The sequence below is a fragment of the Hevea brasiliensis genome, chromosome 3, assembly GCF_030052815.1.
Source record: "Hevea brasiliensis isolate MT/VB/25A 57/8 chromosome 3, ASM3005281v1, whole genome shotgun sequence".
Classification (NCBI taxonomy): domain Eukaryota; kingdom Viridiplantae; phylum Streptophyta; class Magnoliopsida; order Malpighiales; family Euphorbiaceae; genus Hevea; species Hevea brasiliensis.
This window is the reverse complement of record NC_079495.1, coordinates 107,895,857-107,915,436: the sequence shown is the minus strand read 5'-3', so window position 1 is coordinate 107,915,436 and position 19,580 is coordinate 107,895,857.

Here is a 19,580-nt window from a genome sequence, read left to right as displayed (position 1 = left end):
ACTTTCGCTTAATAAACCAAATCGGGGCCCCAGCGAAGAACTCAAGCCATGACTACCCCGAAGGACCGGGTCCCAGCGAAGATCTCAAGCTGTGACTACCTGTCCTATCCATAGCCAACACCACATCACACGCACGCCAACGCACGCACACTGCTCTAAATTACCACAACAACATCCATGGCACTTTAACAGTTGCGAATGCAATATAAAAAGTGCCTAGAGTTTAACTACATAGATATATACATATAAATGATGCATGGGCATGCTTGAACATATAATAATAGTGAAATTACAATTAAAATCAATATTTTACTCACAGACTTGACAGCGGTCACTGTGGCGGCTGGGTGGAGAAAGAAGGCTGTCCCGGCTCACCTGATAATTTTATTACTATCATTTGATAAATTTGACTCAATACAAACTAAGAAAAAGTTCAAATACGTCCTAAGTCGTGTTGAAAATCCGGCAGAGTCTCCCCTATACCTAGGACCTATCCAACCTGCAAATGGGTTTAAAACACACTTCTATATCCACCAACCATACACCCACAACTCAATCATGTCACATAGCCCCTCCTGGGCCCATCCAAATAGTCATCAATCACAATATGTAAAATTACAGTTTAGTCCTTATAATTGATCATTTTTACAAAAACTGCCCAAATAAGCTCTAAAAACTCTAAAACTTTGCCCTGTGGTCCTTAGCAATATTACTAGGCTATTGCAAAAAGAATCATAATTTTTTGAGCTACCACGAATATTTTATGGATTTTTTAATCCCATTTAAGCACTAGAAAATTATGAAAAAGCAAGTTTCGGGTGTACCTATGTCTATTCTGACTCCGAGGACCTGCTCGGGACGTCTGACAATAGTGGGGTTGCCAAAATTTCGATCCAATTCGAAGACTTTTTCGGTAGCCGGTCTGTCTGGCCGGAAATTCACAAACCCGGACAACTGTCCAATTTTCGTGAATTGAAGATACCTACACAAAGCCTACAACACGGGGGTTAGTATATAAATTTTATGGAATTTTCTAAGCTCATTTAATGCTCAGAAAAATACTACGAAGTTCCGTGAGACCCACCAAAAAACGGTGTCAGAAAATTTCAAAATTTATATTGCCGCGAAGCTCTCGACGAGTAGAGCGGTCTAGTACTCTCGGTTTTCTCGTGGGTTTTACGGTTTGCGAGAAACTAGCCCAAAAGTCAAAATAGGCTAAAACTTCCCGGACAAAAATTGGACAAACCGCTCCATGGATTTTGGTGTTCTTGGTGTTTATGGAAAGTTGTCGAGGTGTAGATGGGTTTAGACACAAGACCCGGCCCAATCGATGGCCGGATCTACCAGATTTCGACCGGGAAAACGAAGCGGCGTGCTGCGCATTGCGTCGCTTCGCGCTATGTTTCCCGGCGTTCCAGGCGGCGGCCTGCGAGCTGGGGTGGCTGGGGAGGTGCGCCGGTGAGGTGGGGAGGCTGAGGAGGCAGCTGGCGGGCGAGGGGAGGTGAGAGGAGAGGGAAAATGGGAGAGAGAGAGAGAGAGAGAGAGAGAGAGAGAGAGGGAGGAGAACGCGTGCGGGAAGAAGAGAATAAGAAGAAAAAGGAGCCGGCCCGATTCTGTCGGTCTGATTCGGTCCGGTTCGATTCGGCCGGTTCAATTCAGGATACAAAATTTTAAATTTTTACTTTGCCTTGGGACATAAAACGAAACCCAAAAATTCTGAAAAATTTCTAAAAAACTCAGAAAAATTCGTAGACTCCAAATATATTTTTAGTTTTGCTACGTGGTCTTTAAACTAATTTTTAAAAATCATCAAAGTTTTTGTTTTCGGAAAAATCGAACCCGATTTCTAAAATTTGAAAAATTTTAAATAATTTCCTAAAATTCAAATAAAATAAAATATCAATATTTACCCAAAAATAATAAATTTAAAAATTAGGAGTGTTACATTCTTTCCCCCTTACAGAAAATTCGTTCTCGAATTTTACACAAGGCAGAATAAAGTACAAGATTACACATTGAACAGATAAGGGTACTTGCTATGCATGTCCCGCTCTGACTCCCAGGTGCACTCTTCCACTGACTAGCTCCTCCACAAAACCTTTACCATAGGGATCTGTTTTGATCTTAGCTGCCTCACTTGGTAGTCCACTATGGCTACAGGTTGCTCCTCAAACGTCAAGTTTTCTTTCAGCTGTATTACATCTGGCTGTAGTACATGAGAAGGATCAGGAATGTATTTCCTGAGCATAGAGATGTGAAACACAGGATGAACATGAGAAAGGTTGGGTGGTAGCTCCAACCGGTAGGCAACTGCTCTAACTCTATCAGTAACCTCAAAAGGTCCTATATACCGAGGTGCTAACTTGTCCTTCTTTCCAAATCTCATGACTCCCTTCATCGGAGAAACCTTCAGGAATACATAGTCGCCTACTGCAAACTCTATATCCCTCCATCTGGGGTCTGCATAACTCTTCTGCCTACTAAAAGCTGTTTTCAATCGTTCCCTGATTAAAGGAACTATCTCTGAAGTTTATTGCACTAGGTCTACATCATGCACCTTCACTTCTCCCATTTCCACCCAACACAGAGGAGACCTACACTTTCTTCCATATAGTGCCTCATAGGGTGCCATCCCTATGCTAGAATGGTAATTGTTGTTGTAGGCAAACTTCACCAAAGCTAGCTAATCATCCCATTAACCTCCAAAATCCAAAACACTCATGCGAAGCATGTCTTCCAGTGTTTGGATTGTTCTTTCGGACTATCCGTTTGTCTGAGGGTGAAAAGCAGTACTAAAGTTTAACTGTGTGCCAAGTGCTTCCTGCAACTTCCTCCAAAACTGAGAAGTGAACTGGGGCCCTCTGTCAGATATTATAGAAGTAGGAACTCCATGCAATCTGACTATTTCTCGAATGTAAAGCAGGGTCACAGAATATGTAGTCTTTACAAGCAAGAAATGAGCTGATTTAGTTAGGAGGTCTATAATTACCCATGTCGAATCATATCCTCGGGTGGTATGAGGCAGCCCAGTCATAAAATCCATGGTAATCATTTCCCACTTCCATTATGGGATAGGGAGCTCTTGCAGCTTCCCTAACGGTCTCTAGTATTCAAACTTTACATTCTGACAAGTCAAGCATTTGGACACAAAATCTGCTATGTCTTTCTTCATGCCATTCCACCAATAGCTATCTTTCACACCATGATACATCTTGGTGGAACCTGGGTGGACACTGTACAGTGTATAGTGTGCCTTTCGCATGATTTCATTTATGAGATTGTCCACATCGAGCACACATATCCTAGAACTTTACATAAGGGCGCCGTCATTGGCAAATCCAAACTCACCACCCTCACCCTGCTGTACTCTTTCTATGATCTTCATCAATTGTTGGTCTCTGTGCTGGGAAACTCTAACTCTGTCTACCAAGTCTGGCCTCATTAAAAAATGAGCCAACAATACCCCCTCATCTGAAAGATCTAGGATTAAACCTTGATCCATCAACTCATGTACTTCCTGAATCAATGGTCTATTCTCTACTGAAATGTGCACCAAACTGCCAGAAAATTTTCTGCTCAAAGCATCTACTACTACATTGGCCTTCCCAGGGTGGTACTGGATGGTGCAATCATAGTCCTTCAGAAGCTCCATCCATCTCCTCTGTCTCAAGTTTAAATCCCTCTGTTGGAAGATGTACTTCAAACTCTTGTGGTCGGTGTATATCTCGCATACCATACAGGTAGTGTCTCCATATTTTTAGTGCAAAGACTACAGCCGCCATTTCCAAATCATGGGTGGGGTAGTTCTGCTCATGCCTCTTCAGCTACCTTGAAGGATAAGCCATTACTTTTCCATTCTGCATCAAAACACACCCTAAGCCAACTCTGGAGGCGTCACAATACACGGTATGTCCTTCATCACTCATCGGTAGTGTCAACACCGGGGTGGTGGTTAGACACTCCTTAAGCTTCTGGAAACTCTCCTCACAGTCATTTGTCCAAATGAATGGAACATTCTTTCGAGTTAACTTAGTTAGGGAAGCCGCTATCCTGGAAAAATCTTGCACAAAATGCCTATAGTAGCCAGCTAGACCCAGAAAACTTCGTACCTCAGTGACTGTTGTAGGCCTAAGCCAATCAGTTACAGCTTCAATTTTCTTGGGATCCACTTGAATACCTTCACTAGAAATCACATGTCCCAAGAATGAGATGCTTTCTAGCCAAAAATCATATTTTGAAAATTTGGCATATAGCTGGTGTTCCCTCAAAGTCTACAACACCATCCTCAAGTGCCACACGTGTTCTTCCTTGGTCCGAAGGTATACCAAAATGTCATCTATGAATACGATAAAAAAAAACGGTCCAAGAATGGCCTGAACACCCTGTTTATCAAGTCCATGAAGGCTGCTGGTGCATTAGTAAGTCCAAAGGACATCACCAAGAACTCATAATGACCATATCTTGTCCTGAATGCCATTTTGGACACATCCTCATTCCTGATTCTCAACTGATGGTAGCCTGATCGTAGGTCTATCTTGGAAAAGAATCTAGCCCCTTGGAGCTGATCAAACAGATCATCGATCCGAGGAAGTGGATACTTGTTCTTCACAGTCACCTTGTTCAGCTGTCTATAGTCAATACACAACCTCAAGAACCCATCTTTCTTTCTCACAAATAGAACAGGAGCGCCCCAGGGTGAAGTGCTCGGACGTATAAAACCCTTGTCTAAAAGCTCCTGTAGTTGCTCCTTTAGCTCTTTCAATTCTGCTGGCACCATCCTGTAAGGCGGCATTGATATGGGGTTTGTACCTGGCACAACATCAATGCAGAACTCTATTTCCCTTCTTGGTGGCAACCCTGGAAGCTCCTCAGGGAAGACATCCATTAATTCTCTGACAACAGGAACATTTTCCATGTTGACACCTTCTACAGATGTATCTCTTACCAATGCCAAATACCCTTGACATCTACGCCTCAACATTTTTCTAGCACTAATTGCTGACACCAAATTATATGGAGCCACGCTCCTGTTACCATCAAAGCTAAACTCTTCCACACCAGGTATGTGAAAATACACCTTTTTGTTCCTGCAGTCTAAAGTGGCATAATGAGTTGCCAACCAATCCATTCCTAAGATTACATCGAAATCCATTACTGGTAGAGGAACCAAGTTTGCTGGGAGAATCTTTCCATCCACTACTACTGGGCTACCCGGAAAAACCATGTCTACATCTATGTTGTCACTAAGTGAGGTAGCTATAAATAAAGGGCATTCTAAAGTTGTAGGGTTTCTACCCAATCTCATGGCAAACACAAGGGAGACAAATTAGTGCGTAGCACCCAGATCTATTAAAACATGAGCCTCATAGGAACAGACTAGAAGAATACCTGCCACAACTGCATTGGAAGCCTGAGCATCCTGGTGGGTCAGGGTGAAAACTTGAGCTTGACCCCTACCCTGAGTGGCAGAACCCTGGTACTGACTTCTACCTCCTGATCTGCCTCCAAATCCACATCCCCCTTGTCCTCGGCCCTGTTGGCCACTAAACTAACTGCCTGCCATGTTGGAAGCACTAGGATACAACTGACGAGGAACATTTGCAACAGAACCCTGTGATCCCATATGTGGCTCACAGAACACGGGGCATTCCCTAGCAAAGTGACCTTATTGGCCACATCTGAAGCATACTCCTGAACCCATCATACAAGGTCCTGAATGTCCTCTCCCATACTGTGCACAAGGTGCCAAGGAGGATCCTAAACCAGACCCAGAGCTGTTATACCCCGAACTGTGACCACTGCTGGATCCGTACCTTGGTCTGAACCCTCGAGGTTTGTGTCTAAAACCACTCTTCTTGTTCCTACGTCTTCCTTTGTAATTACTCTAGCCACCACTATCCGGACACCCATGTGGGGAACACCTGAAGAACCCTCTGCTCTGTTTTTCTTTGCTCTTCTGCTGTCATCCATAGCATAGCTAATCTCAATCTGTCTGGCTCGATCAACCACTACATCAAAAGACTGATTAGACATCATGGCCAGGTTTGCATACCTCCTGTCAAGCCCCTTTAGGAATCTCTTCACCTTCATAGTTTATGTAGCTACTGCTGTAGGGGCATACCTGCTCAACTCCAGAAATTCTGTAGTATATTCATTTACGGACCTGCCATTCTGTCTTAAGGCCTCAAAGGCCCACTGCTTTTGATCTCTGAAACTTTCTGGTACAAACCGGTTGATGAGCAGTTCCACAAACTGAGTCCACGACAAACCCTCCATCCGAGGTAATAAATAGTCATTCATCCATTGTCTAGGCATAGGCCCCATGATATGCTGCACACACTCAATAAGTCTTCTGTTAGTTAACTGCAATTCTGTTCCTGCCTGTTTGCAAGAATCCAAAAATCGATATGCATCGTCTGACATATCATAAGTACCAGGCACCAACTTCTTGAAATTGATTATCTGTTTGTAAAGTTCCCCTTTTGGTGCGGTGGACTGCTGCTGCTGGGGAGGGTGGACCATATACTGTGCCATCATATCGATGGTTCTCTACAACCCAGCTAGAGTAGTTGCTATTGGGTCCATGGGACCCGAGGCCACAAAAGACTATTCCTGAACTGGTGGCAGCTGCTCTTCTACTTGAGCAGCTCTAGGCCTCCTACCTCGCCTCCTCGGGGCAGGTGCCTCATCCTGTGCTGACACCTCGTCAGGCACATCTGGTTCTGGTGCAGTGGTAGCTCTCCTGCTTCTACGCATTTTCCTGAAATTCAGCAGCATTAGCCCACAAAATTCAAAACTGCACATTACACAGCTCTATAGACTCATATTTACGCACAATATATGAAGCAGAGACTAGAAGCAAAGATGACAATGTAAGACGAATATGGACTCTATTTTCCGCATGTGACTTCTAGTAGACTCTTTTAGACAATTATTCCCTTATGAATCTGGAGCCTAAGCTCTGATACCACATTTGTCACGACCCAACCTATGGGCCGGACCGGCACTAGGACCTGGGCCAACCTAAACCCCCGAAGCCCGTAGTAAGCCTAACTATTTCTTAACCCAACTCTATGGCCCATTTGGGCCCAAGTTCAAGAATTCAACCGGACAGAGTCCGGCCATAAAATGGACCTTTCAACGAGGAGTTTTTGACTCACCCGACCTGTAAACACAATATATATCAATTGGGGAGCTCAGCTCACCCTCCACATACTCATATCAACATAAAATAAATGGGAGCTCAGCTCCCTCATCCAGCCCAACACACATGCATAAAATAATAAGTTTACAGGTTCAAATTGACAATTTATATTACAGACCTAAATCAAATAAATACTTCTAACACATGTGAAAATTCTAAGAGTTAACAGATTTATACAAACATTAATAAACGACCTGCGAGGGAGAAAAGCAGGTTAACCTCATAAATATCCTCCTGTGGCCTGGAAAAATATTGAACAAGAGTGAGCGTTCAACTCAGAGAGTAAAATATCAATTTTAACCATAATCTCTATAACTATCTAAAGCTAATGCACCTTGTAGAGTGAAATGTAACATCAGCAATATTTTAACATCATAATAGCAAAAAGGTAATTTGGAGCACTCACACACCCAGTAATATCAATCATAATATATGCGAGCTGATCCCGTATACAGCTCTCTTAAATTCAACCTGTGCCAGCGAAGAACTCAAGCCGGACTTTCGCTTAATAAACCAAATCGGGGCCCTAGCGAAGAACTCAAGCTGTGACTACCCCGAAGGACCGGGTCCCAGCGAAGATCTCAAACTGTGACTACCCGTCCTATCCATAGCCAACATCACATCACACGCACGCCAACGCACGCACACTGCTCCAAATTACCGCAACAACATCCATGGCACTTTAATAGTTGTGAATGCAACATAAAACGTGGCTAGAGTTTAACTACATAGATATATACATATAAATGATGCATGGGCATGCTTGAACATATAATAATAGTGAAATTACAATTAAAATCAATATTTTACTCACAGACTTGACAGCGGTCACTGTGGCGGCTGGGTGGAGGAAGAAGGCTGTCCCGGCTCACCTGATAATTTTATTACAATCATTTAATAAATTTGACTCAAAACAAACTAAGAAAAAGACCAAATACGTCCTAAGTCGTGCCGAAAATCCGGCAAAGTCTCCCCTATACCTAGGACCTACCCAACCTGCAAATGGGTTTAAAACACACATCTATATCCACCAACCATACACCCACAACTCAATCATGTCACACAGCCCCTCCTGGGCCCATCCAAACAGTCATCAATCACAATATGTAAAATTACAGTTTAGTCCTTATAATTGATTATTTTTGCAAAAACTGCCCAAATAAGCTCTAAAAATTCTAAAACTTTGCCCCGCGGTCCTTAGCAATATTACTAGGCTATTGCAAAAAGAATCATAATTTTCTGAGCTACTACGAATATTTTATGGATTTTTTAATCCCATTTAAGCACTAGAAAATTATGAAAAAGTAAGGTTCGGGTTTACCTATGTCGATTCTGACTCCAGGGATGCGCTTGGGACATTTGACAATGGTGGGGTAGGCAAAATTTTGATCTAATACGGAGACTTTTTCGGTAGCCGATCTATCTGGCCGGAAATTTACAGATCCAGACAACTGTCGAATTTCCGCGAATTGAAGATACCTACACAAAGCCCACAACACGAGGGTTAGTACATAAATTTTATGAAATTTTCTAAGCTCATTTAATGCTCGGAAAAATACTACGAAGTTCCGTGGGACCCACCGAAAAACGGTGTCGAAAAATTTTGAAATTTATCTCGACGAGTGGAGCCATCTGGTACTCTCGGTTTTCTCGTGGGGTTCACGATTTGCGAGAAATCTAGCTCAAAAGTCAAAATGGGCTAAAATTTTTCGGACAAAAATTAGACAAACCGCTCGATGGATTTTAGTGTTCTTGGTGTCTATGAAAAGCTTTCGAGGTGTAGATGGGTTTACACACAAGACCCGGCCCAATCGGTGGCCGGATTTGCCAGATTTTGGCCGGGAAGATGAAGCGGTGTGTTGCACGTCGCGTCGCTTCACGCGACGTTTCTCGGCATTCCAGGCGACGGTGGGCGAGCTGGGGTGGCTAGGGAGGCGCGCTAGCGAGGTGGGGAGGCCGCTGGCTGGCGAGGGAAGATGAGAGGAGAGAGAAAACGGAAGAGAGAGAGAGAGGGAGGAGAACGCGGGGGGGAAGAGGAGAAGAAGAAGAAAAAGGAGCCGGCCCGATTCGGCCGGTCCGATCCGATTCGATCTGGTTCGATTCGATCTGGTTCGATTCAGGATATACAATTTTAAATTTTTACTCTGCCTTGGGACCGAAAACGAGGCCAAAAAACTCTGAAAAAATTCTAGAAAACTCAAAAAAATTCGTAGACTCCAAATATATTTTTAGTTTTACTACGTGGTCTTTAAATTAATTTTTAAAAATCATCAAAGTTTTTGTTTTCGAAAAAATTGAACCCGATTTCTAAAATCCGAAAAATTTTAAATAATTTCCTAAAATTCAAATAAAATAAAATATCAATATTTATCCAAAAATAATAAATTTAAAAATTAGGGTTGTTACATGCTTACACCTCATACTATTGTAAATTGTAAAATTATATTTTTATTCATTTCTTAATTGTTTTTAATTATATTGTGATGAAGTTGTAACACCCTCGTTTACATAGCTTGGTAGATTTCACTGTTCCGGTGACCGGTGTCGGTCCGGACAGTTAAGGGGATTAGAACCACACTTAAGACAACTAGATAAGCCACAAATACAAATAATTAGTAATGTTCAATTAGTTAAGTATAAATAAGAAAAACAGAACAAAAGAAGTTAAACGAGCCGAGAGTCACAGCGATGGGTGACCTTCTCGGGAATGACTGCGAAGTCATTTTAAACTCAAATTTCGAACCGTAAAAAGTGACGCTGCGGTCCTTAGGACCCTTATGGACACAGTGGAAAAGAGAAAATCACGAAAAAGAACTGTTAAGTCAGTCAAATAATTAGGTCAGGGAACCGAAAGAAATATGGAATTATTTGCAAACCGGGATGAACCGGCGAGGGGCAATTTGGTCAATTGACCCCGAGAGCTGACTCCTGACCTAACTGTCAAATAAAATCGGAGAAAAGAAAATTTCGGAATCGAGAATTAAATTAAAGAACTAATAGAAAAATAGAAAAAAAAAGGAAAAAATCAAAAAGTAAAAAGGTGATGACATCATGCATGACCTCATGCATGATGCCATAACTAGACTAATTAATTTAATAAATTAATTGAAAAATTTGTGGTCTTCCATAACTAAAATAAATAAAGAAAAGAAAAGAAAAAAAAAACAAAAAAATCACTTCTTCTTCTTCCCTTTTGCCGCCTCCCTTCCCTCTCCCAAATCTCTCTCACTTAAACCACCATTAAAGCTCATTTTGAGCTTGAAGAACCCTAAATCCCAACCTAGAAAATTTATTTACCAACCTTAAACCTTGTTGATTTCACTTGAAAGGAAGTTTGAGCAAGATTAGGAAAGGAAAAAAAAAGAAGAAAATTGAGGAAGAGGAATTTCAAGTGACGTAAGCAATCTAAATTGCAAATTTTAGTTTATTGGTTATCTTTATGGTTTGAGTAATCTAGAAATTTAATTAAAATCAAAAGAAAACAATTGTAGAGGACCAAAGGGAATTTCAGCCAGCCATGGATGTGGGAGAGTTTGATGTATTTTGAATGAATTAAATGTGTTAGTAAGCTTGCATGAGAATGGTAGTAAGTTGGAAATGCATAAATGGGAATAAATGCAACATTTTAGTGTAATTAGGGTTTGGAGACCTAGGGTTTTGAGGCAAATTTTTGGAGAAATGCTTAAATGATGACTTTGGTCTATTTTGAGATAAAAAATGGTCAATAATGACCAAAAGAGATGTGTGGAAATTGTGAGAATGAAAGTTAAATTCGGAGGGCAAATGGTCATGCTGCTGGCAGCATGACCAAGCCAACTTTGAAGGACCAAAACAGAAATTTTACAAGTCCAATTGATATATCACCAATTGGGGATGAAAATAGACATAAAATAGCACAATTTTCATTAAGGAACCATGGCCAAAAACTGACCAAAACTTAGTGAACCAATTGACCAAAGTGAAATGAGAGCAGGCTGTCACTGCACAAACTGACCAAATGAACAGTAATTTTTCATTTGGTCATAACTCGAGCTAGGAAGGTCAAAATGACTTGAAATTTTACCAGTAATTAGATAAGATATAGATCTAAAACTTTCATGAAGAACATCAACCCAAATTATGCCATTAACCTAATCAAATGATTGAGCAAAATTGAGTTACTGAACCTGCAAAACTGCAGATTTCCATTTGAGCAGTAAAGTTCCAATGGCTATAACTCTCTCTAGAAAACTCCGATTTAGGCGATTCTTGAACCGATGGAAACCTAAGACGTAGTAGAATATTTCGTATGAAGGAAATTAGACCAAATTATGGACTTAACTTGATCAAATTATTGAATGAAATTGGATAAAAAATTTGCCAGAACCTAAATTGCAGCATTAACAGTGCACGTGAATAGTAATTGTATTTTGGCTATAACTTGAGCTACAAAACTCCAATTGGGGTGATCCAAAAATAAGAATACACTTAAGACAATAAGGAACATTTTCTATGAAGGAAGGTTTGCCAAATTCCAACAGTAAAAGGGCCAATAAAACAGTGCAACTTAGGACTCCAAAACCGAAAATTGGCAATTTTGCCTAAAAGACCTAAGTTTTGAGAAAATGACCAAAACCAACAAGTTTAGTGACCAAAATGTGGTATGTGGGTGAATTTGGAATTCCCATACCTATTAAGCCTTAGAAAGTCAACAATTTGACTTGAATAGTGCAGTGAATAGTAACCCGAAACACAAAAATTTCGAGAACGTCAAATTTAACACGTTAGAACTAGGTAAATATGAAGCTAAATTTATTTTGGATTTGTGTTAAGTTCTAGTACTGAAACATTGTAAAATTGTGTGTTTCAGTTGAAAAGAATATCGGGAAGGAACCCGAGGAACCGAGTCGAGGCTAAGGGATGACTCGCTTGAGGTTTGTGCACAACACTACTATGCCTTAAAAGTTATTGATAAAGTGAATGAAATATGCATTTTTACTCTTGCTTTGAATTGTTGAAAGTTTATTGTGATCTTATTCAGGATGTTTGATTTAAATTGTGAAAGTTATTGTGTATATTTGAAATGGCAATATTTAGCAAATTGTTAAGATAAGTTTTGAAACCACAGTGTCATGACCATATATTTGAATACCTCACTAGCACGACTAGTGGGGGTAATTAGTTTCGAATTTTGATTCCTTCTCTGAAGAAGTGTTGAGGTGTGCCAGTAGAAGAGGATGTGAATGGATATCCATATATTTGAGCTAGCTAGCATTGTGATGTGATTTCTCTTTAGCCTCTGGCTATTGAGATTCTATTTGTTTCGAATGGCATGATCTAACTGTGGGTTTTATGAAATGTGTTTTGATACTTCGAAATGAACTTGGTTTGCATTAAAATTTCATAATTCATGTTTTGTGTTTAATGCTCATGTTTAGTCAAATTTTTGAATAAATGTGATTTTATTTTTGCATAAAGATTATTTTAGTATGTTTTGCACCACTGAGTCCTAGTACTCAGCGATAGCTTTTATTGCTGTCGCAGATACAGAGACTAGAGGAGCAGCAGACTGAGCTGCTAAAGATTGAGGATCATTCAGCCTAAAGTCTTCGGGTATAATTTATACCCTAATTGTAAATATTTCTTTTGATGTATAAATTGCACATAAATGTATGGGCATGTAAAAATGAGTCTTGAGCAGTTGTATAAAATTTGTATATAGTTGTAATATATATTGTAGTTTGAAATTCTCTTAATGTAAATTTTGTAATGATCTATTTAAATTGTTTTGTTTCTAATGAAATATGAATGGAACTATTTCATTTAATTTGAATGAAATGGATTATTAGTATTTTGATGATCATTGGATACTGGATTTGAAATTGAAAGTTGATAAATGTGTTGAGAAATTGTTTGAGATTGAGTTTGAAATTGAAGTAGTTGTTGAGAAAATTTTTAGAAGTGCTTTTTACAGGTATTTGAAGAACTGTTTTCTCAAAATACAAAGGGAACTCTGTCAAAATTTTTATAAAATTTGTGGAAAAATAAAATGGGCTAAAATTTCCAATTAGCTTTCAACTTAATTACATGTTTAAAATACTTATTAGAAATGCTCACTACTTATTAAAAATAAGAAAATTGTTTTAAAATCCCTTGTAGGGTACTTAATGAGTTATCGGTAGGTGAAGTTCGGTAGTTCATTAGGTATTCTACGGGATCATGTTATGCCCTACAGAGGGGTAAGGTGTGACAGAAGTTTGCTATTTTTTCATTTTCAAGTAAAAAATTGAAAAACTAGAAATTAATTTATTCAAAATTTCCAATTTTATTTTCCTTGATAAAATCTTTTTATTAGAGAAATGACAATTTTAGAATGATCTTTGTAAGAAAAAGGAAATAGTTATGATATGTTAGTTTGATTGGTGCTTGTTAATGCAGGAAAGGGGAGAAGATAAACCAATAATGTAACACCCCAAAATTTTAAATTTTATTATTTTATGAGTATTATTGATATTTTAATTTTATTTAAATTTTAAGAAATTATTTGAGATTTTTCAGATTTTAAAAATCGGGTTCGATTTTCCGAAAATATAAACTTTGATGATTTTTAAAAATTTATTTAAAGACCACGTGGCAAAACTAAAAATATATTTGGAGTATACGAATTTTTCTGAGTTTTTTGGAATTTTTTTCGAAATTTTTGGACCTCGTTTTCGGTCCCGAGGCAGAGTAAAAAATTTAAAATTTTGTATTCTGAATCGAACCGGCTGAATCGAACCGGACCGATCGAATGGGACCGGCCTTCTTCTTCTTTTTTCTTCCTCTCCCATGCGCGTTTCTCCTCCTCCCTTTCTCTCTTTTTTTCTCTCTCCTCCCTCCTCCCCTTGCCGCGCTGCCACCTCCCCTGCCACCCCAGCTCGCCGGCACGCCGCCTCACTCCTCCCCCACGGCCGGCCGCCGCTTTGAACGCCGGAAAACAGCTCCTGAAGCGACGCGTACGCGCGCGACCGTTCGTCTTCCTGGCCAAAATCTGGCCGATCCAGCCACCAATCGGACCGAGTCTTGTGTCTAAACTCATCTACTCGTCAAAAGCTTTCCATAGACACCAAGAACACCGAAATCCATCGAGCGATTTGTCCAATTTTTGTCCGGGAAGTTTTAGCCCATTTTGACTTTTGGGCTAGATTTCTCACAAACCGTGAACCCCACGAGAAAACCGAGAGTACTAGAGCGCTCCACTCGTCGAGAGCTTCGCGGCGACATAAATTTCGAATTTTTTCGACACCGTTTTTCGGTGGATCCCACGGAACTTCGCAGTATTTTTCCGAGCATTAAATGAGCTTAGAAAATTCCGTAAAATTTATGTACTAACCCCCGTGTTGTGGGCTTCGTGTAGGTATCCTCAATTCACGAAAATTCGACAGTTGTCCGGGTCTGTGAATTTCAGGCCAGACAGACCCGCTACAGGAAAAGTCTCCGAATTGGATCGAGGTTTTGGCCACCCCACCATTGTCAGACATCCCGAGCGCGTTCCCGAAGTCGGAATCGGCAAAGGTAAACCCGAACCTTACTTTTTCATAATTTTTTAGTACTTAAATAGGATTAAAAATTCATAAAATATTCGTGGTAGCTCAGAAAATTATGATTCTTTTTGCAATAGCCTAGTAATATTGCTAAGGACCGCGGGGAAAAGTTTTAGAATTTTTAGAGCTTGTTTGGGTAGTTTTTGCAAAAATGATCAATTATAAGGACTAAATTGAAATTTTACATATTGTGATGGATGACTGATTTGATGGGCCCATGAGGGGCTGTGTGATGTGATTGAATTGTGGCTGTATGAGTTGCGAATATAGAAGTGTGTTTTGAGCCCTTTTGCAGGTTGGGTAGGTCCTAGGTATAGGGGAGACTCTGCCGGATTTTCGGCACGACTTAGGACGTATTTGGTCTTTTCTTGATTTGTATTGAGTCATTTGTATTAAATAATTGTAATGTAATTGTCAGGTGAGCCGGGACAGCCTTCTTCCTCCGCCCAGCCGCCACAGTGACTATTGTCAAGTCTATGAGTAAAATATTAATTTTAATTGTAATTTCACTATTATTATATGTTCAAGCATGCCCATGCATCACTTATATGCATATATCTATGTAGATAAACTTTAGGCACGATTTATGTTGCATTCATAACTGTGAAAGTGCCATGTATGTTGTTGTGGTAATTTGGAGCAGTGTGCGTGCGTTGGCGTGAGTGTGCTGTGGTGTGGACTATGGATAGGACGGGTAGACACGGCTTGAGATCTTCGCTGGGACCCGGTCCTTCGGGGTAGACACGGCTTGAGTTCTTCACTGGGACCCCGATTTGGTTATTAAGTGGAAGTCCGAGCTGAGTTCTTCACGCACGATTGGAATTAAGAGAGTCAGATAGGGATCACTCCATATATTATGATTGATATTATTGGGTGTGTGAGTGCTCCAAATTACCTTTTTGATATTATGATGTGAAATTATTGCTGGTGTTGCATTTCACTCTACAGGGTGCATTAGTTTTAGATAGTTATAGAGATTATGGTTAAAATTGATATTTTACTCTCTGAGTCGAACGCTCACTCCTGTTCAACATTTTTTTCAGGCTACAGGAGGATTTTATTGTGGTTAACCTGCTTTTCTCCTTTGCAGGTTGTTCATCAATATTTGTGTAATTTTATTTACTTATAGAGTTTCCGCATGTGTTAGAAATATTTAAATGATTCGGGTCTGTAATATAAATTATTATGTGAACTTGTAGAATTATTATATGCATGTTTGATGGACTGGATGAGGGAGCTGAGCTTCCATTTATCTTTATGTCGATTTGAGTATGTGGAGGGTGAGCTGAGCTCCCCAATTGATGATATATTTTGTTTACAGATCGAGTGAGTCAAAAACTCCCCGTTGAAAGGTCCACTTTATGGCCGGACTCTGTCCGGTTGATTTCTTGAAATTGGGCCCAAATGGGCCTTAAAGTTGGATTAATGAATAGTTAGGCTTACTACGGGCCTTGGGGGCTTTAGGCTGGCCCAGGTCCTAGTGCCGGTCCGACCCATAGGTTGGGTCGTGACAAATGTGGTATCGGAGCTTAGGCTCCAGATTCTTAGGGAATGTTCATCTAAAGTGTTAGGAAGAGTCTACTAGGAGTCACATGAGGAAAAATAGGGTCCACATTCGTCTTGCATTGTCATCTTTGCTTCTAGTTTCTGCTTCATATATTGTGTGTAAATATGAGTCTATAAAGCTATGTAATGTGTAGTTTTGAATTTTATGGGCTAATACTGTTGAATTTCAGGAAAATGCGTAGAATCAGGAGAGTCGCCATCGCACTGTAACTGGATGTGCTGACGAGGTGTCACCAGATGAGGTGCCCGCCCGAGGAGGCGGGGTAGAGGCCTAGAGTCGCTCAAGTAGAAGAGCACCGCCAACAGCTCAGATCGATGTCATGGCACAGGGTCCCATGGACCCCATGGCAGCTACTCTAGCTGGGTTGCAGAGAACTATTGACATGATGGCGCAGTATATGGTCCACCCTCCACAGCAGCAGCAGTCCACCGCGCCAAGAGGGGAACCTTACAAACAGATAATCAATTTTAAGAAGTTGATGCCTGGTACTTATGATGTGTCAGATGATGCATATCGGTTTTTGGATTCCTGCAAACAGGCAGGAACAGAATTGCAGTTAACTGATAGAAGACTTATAGAGTGTATGCAGCATGTCATGGGGCCTATGCCCAGACAATGGATGAATGACTACATATTACCTCGGATGGAGGGTTTGTCGTGGACTCAGTTTGTGGAACTGTTCATCAACCGGTTTGTACCAGAAAGTTTCACAGACCAAAAGTAATGGGCCTTTGAGGCCTTAAGACAGAATGGCAGGTCTGTAGATGAATATGCTACAGAATTTCTGGAATTGAGCAGGTATGCCCCTACAACAGTAGCTACAGAAACTATGAAGGTGAAGGGATTCCTAAAGGGGCTTGACAGGAGGTATGCAAACCTGGCCATGATGTCTGATCAGTTGTTTGATGTGGTAGTTGATCGAGCCAGACAGATAGAGATTAGCTATGCTGCGGATGATAGCGGAAGAGCAAAGAAAAATAAAGCAGAGGGTTCTTCAGGTGTTCCCCATATGGGTGCTCCAGATAGTGGTAGCCAGAGTAATTTCAGAGGAAGAAGTAGGAACAAGAGGAGTGGTTTTAGACACAAATCCCGAGGGTTCAGACTAGGGTACGGATCCAGCAGTGGTCACAGTTCGGGGTACAGTTCTGGGTCTAGTTCAGGATCCTCCTTGGCACCTTGTGCACAGTGTGGAAGAGGACATTTAGGACCTTGTATGATGGGTTCAGGAGTATGCTTCAGGTGTGGCCAACCAGGTCACTTTGCTAGGGAATGCCCCGTGTTCAGTGAGTCACAGATGGGGTCACAGGGTTCTATTGCAAATGTTCCTCGTCAATCAGATCCGGTGCTTCCGCATGGCAGTGGGGGCCAACAGGCCGAGGACAAGGGGGATGTGGATTTGGAGGCGGTCAGAGGTAGAAGTCGATGTCGTGGTTACGCCACTCAGGGTAGGGGTCAAGCTCGGTTTTTCACCCTGAACCATCAGGATGCTCGAGCTTCAAATGCGCTTGTGGTGTATTCTTTGGTCTGTTCCTATGAGGCTCGTGTTTTAATAGATCCAGGTGCTACGCACTCATTTGTCTCCCCTGTGTTTGCCATGAGATTGGGTAGAAACCCTACAACTTTAGAATGCCCTTTGTCTGTAGCTACCCCACTTAGTGACAACATAGATGTAGATATGATTTTTCCGGGTAGCCCAGTAGTAGTGGATGGAAAGATTCTCCCAGTAGACTTGGTTCCTCTACCAGTAATGGATTTCGATGTAATCTTGGGGATGGATTGGTTGGCAACTCATTATGCCACTTTAGACTGCAGGAACAAAAAGGTGTATTTCCACATACTCGGTGTGGAAGAGTTTAGCTTTGATGGTGACAGGAGCGTGGCTCCATATAACTTGGTGTCAGCAATTAGTGCTAGAAAAATGTTGAGGCGTGGATGCCAAGGGTATTTGGCATTGGTGAGAGATACATCTGTAGAAGGTGTCAACATGGAAAATGTTCCTGTTGTCAGAGAATTCATGGATGTCTTCCCTGAAGAGCTTCCAGGGTTACCACCAGGAAGAGAAATAGAGTTTTGCATTGATATTGTGCCGGGTACAAACCCCATATCAATGCCGCCTTACAGGATGGCACCAGCAGAATTGAAAGAGTTAAAGGAGCAACTATAGGAGCTTTTGGACAAGGGTTTCATACGTCCGAGCACTTCACCCTGGGGTGCTCCTGTTCTATTTGTAAGAAAGAAGGATGGATCATTGAGATTGTGTATTAACTATAGACAGCTGAACAAGGTGACTATGAAGAACAAGTATCCACTTCCTTGGATCGACGATCTGTTTGATCAGCTCCAAGGGACAAGATTCTTTTCCAAGATAGACCTGCGATTAGGCTACCATCAGTTGAGAATCAGGAATGAGGACGTGTCCAAAATGGCATTCAGGACAAGATATGGTCATTATGAGTTCTTGGTGATGTCTTTTGGACTCACTAATGCACCAGCAGCCTTCATGGACTTGATGAACAGGGTGTTCAAGCCATTTTTGGACCATTTTGTCATCGTATCATAGATGACATTTTGGTATACTCTCGGACCGAGGAAGAACACGTGTAGCACTTGAGAATGGTGTTGCAGACTTTGAGGGAGCACCAGCTATATGCTAAATTTTCAAAATGTGAATTTTAGCTAGAAAGCATCTCATTCTTGGGACACATGGTTTCTAGTGAAGGTATTCGAGTGGATCCCAAGAAAATTGAAGCTGTAACTGATTGGCTTAGGCCTACAATAGTCACTGAGGTGTGAAGTTTTCTGGGTCTAGCTGGCTACTATAGGCGTTTTGTGCAAGATTTTTCCAGGATAGCGGCTCTCCTAACTAAGTTAAGTCGGAAGAATGTTCCATTCATTTGGACAGATGACTGTGAGAAGAGCTTCCAGAAGCTTAAGGAGTGTCTAACCACCACCCCTGTGTTGACACTACCTATGAGTGGTGAAGGATACACCGTGTACTGTGACGCCTCCAGAGTTGGCCTAGGGTGTGTTTTGATGCAGAATGGAAAAGTAGTGGCTTATGCTTCAAGACAGCTGAAGAGGCATGAGCAGAACTACCCCACCCATGATTTGGAAATGGTGGCTGTAGTCTTTACACTAAAAATCTGGAGACACTACCTGTATGGTGAAGTGTGCGAGATATACACCGATCACAAGAGTTTGAAGTACATCTTCCAACAGAGGGAGTTAAACTTGAGACAGAGGAGAT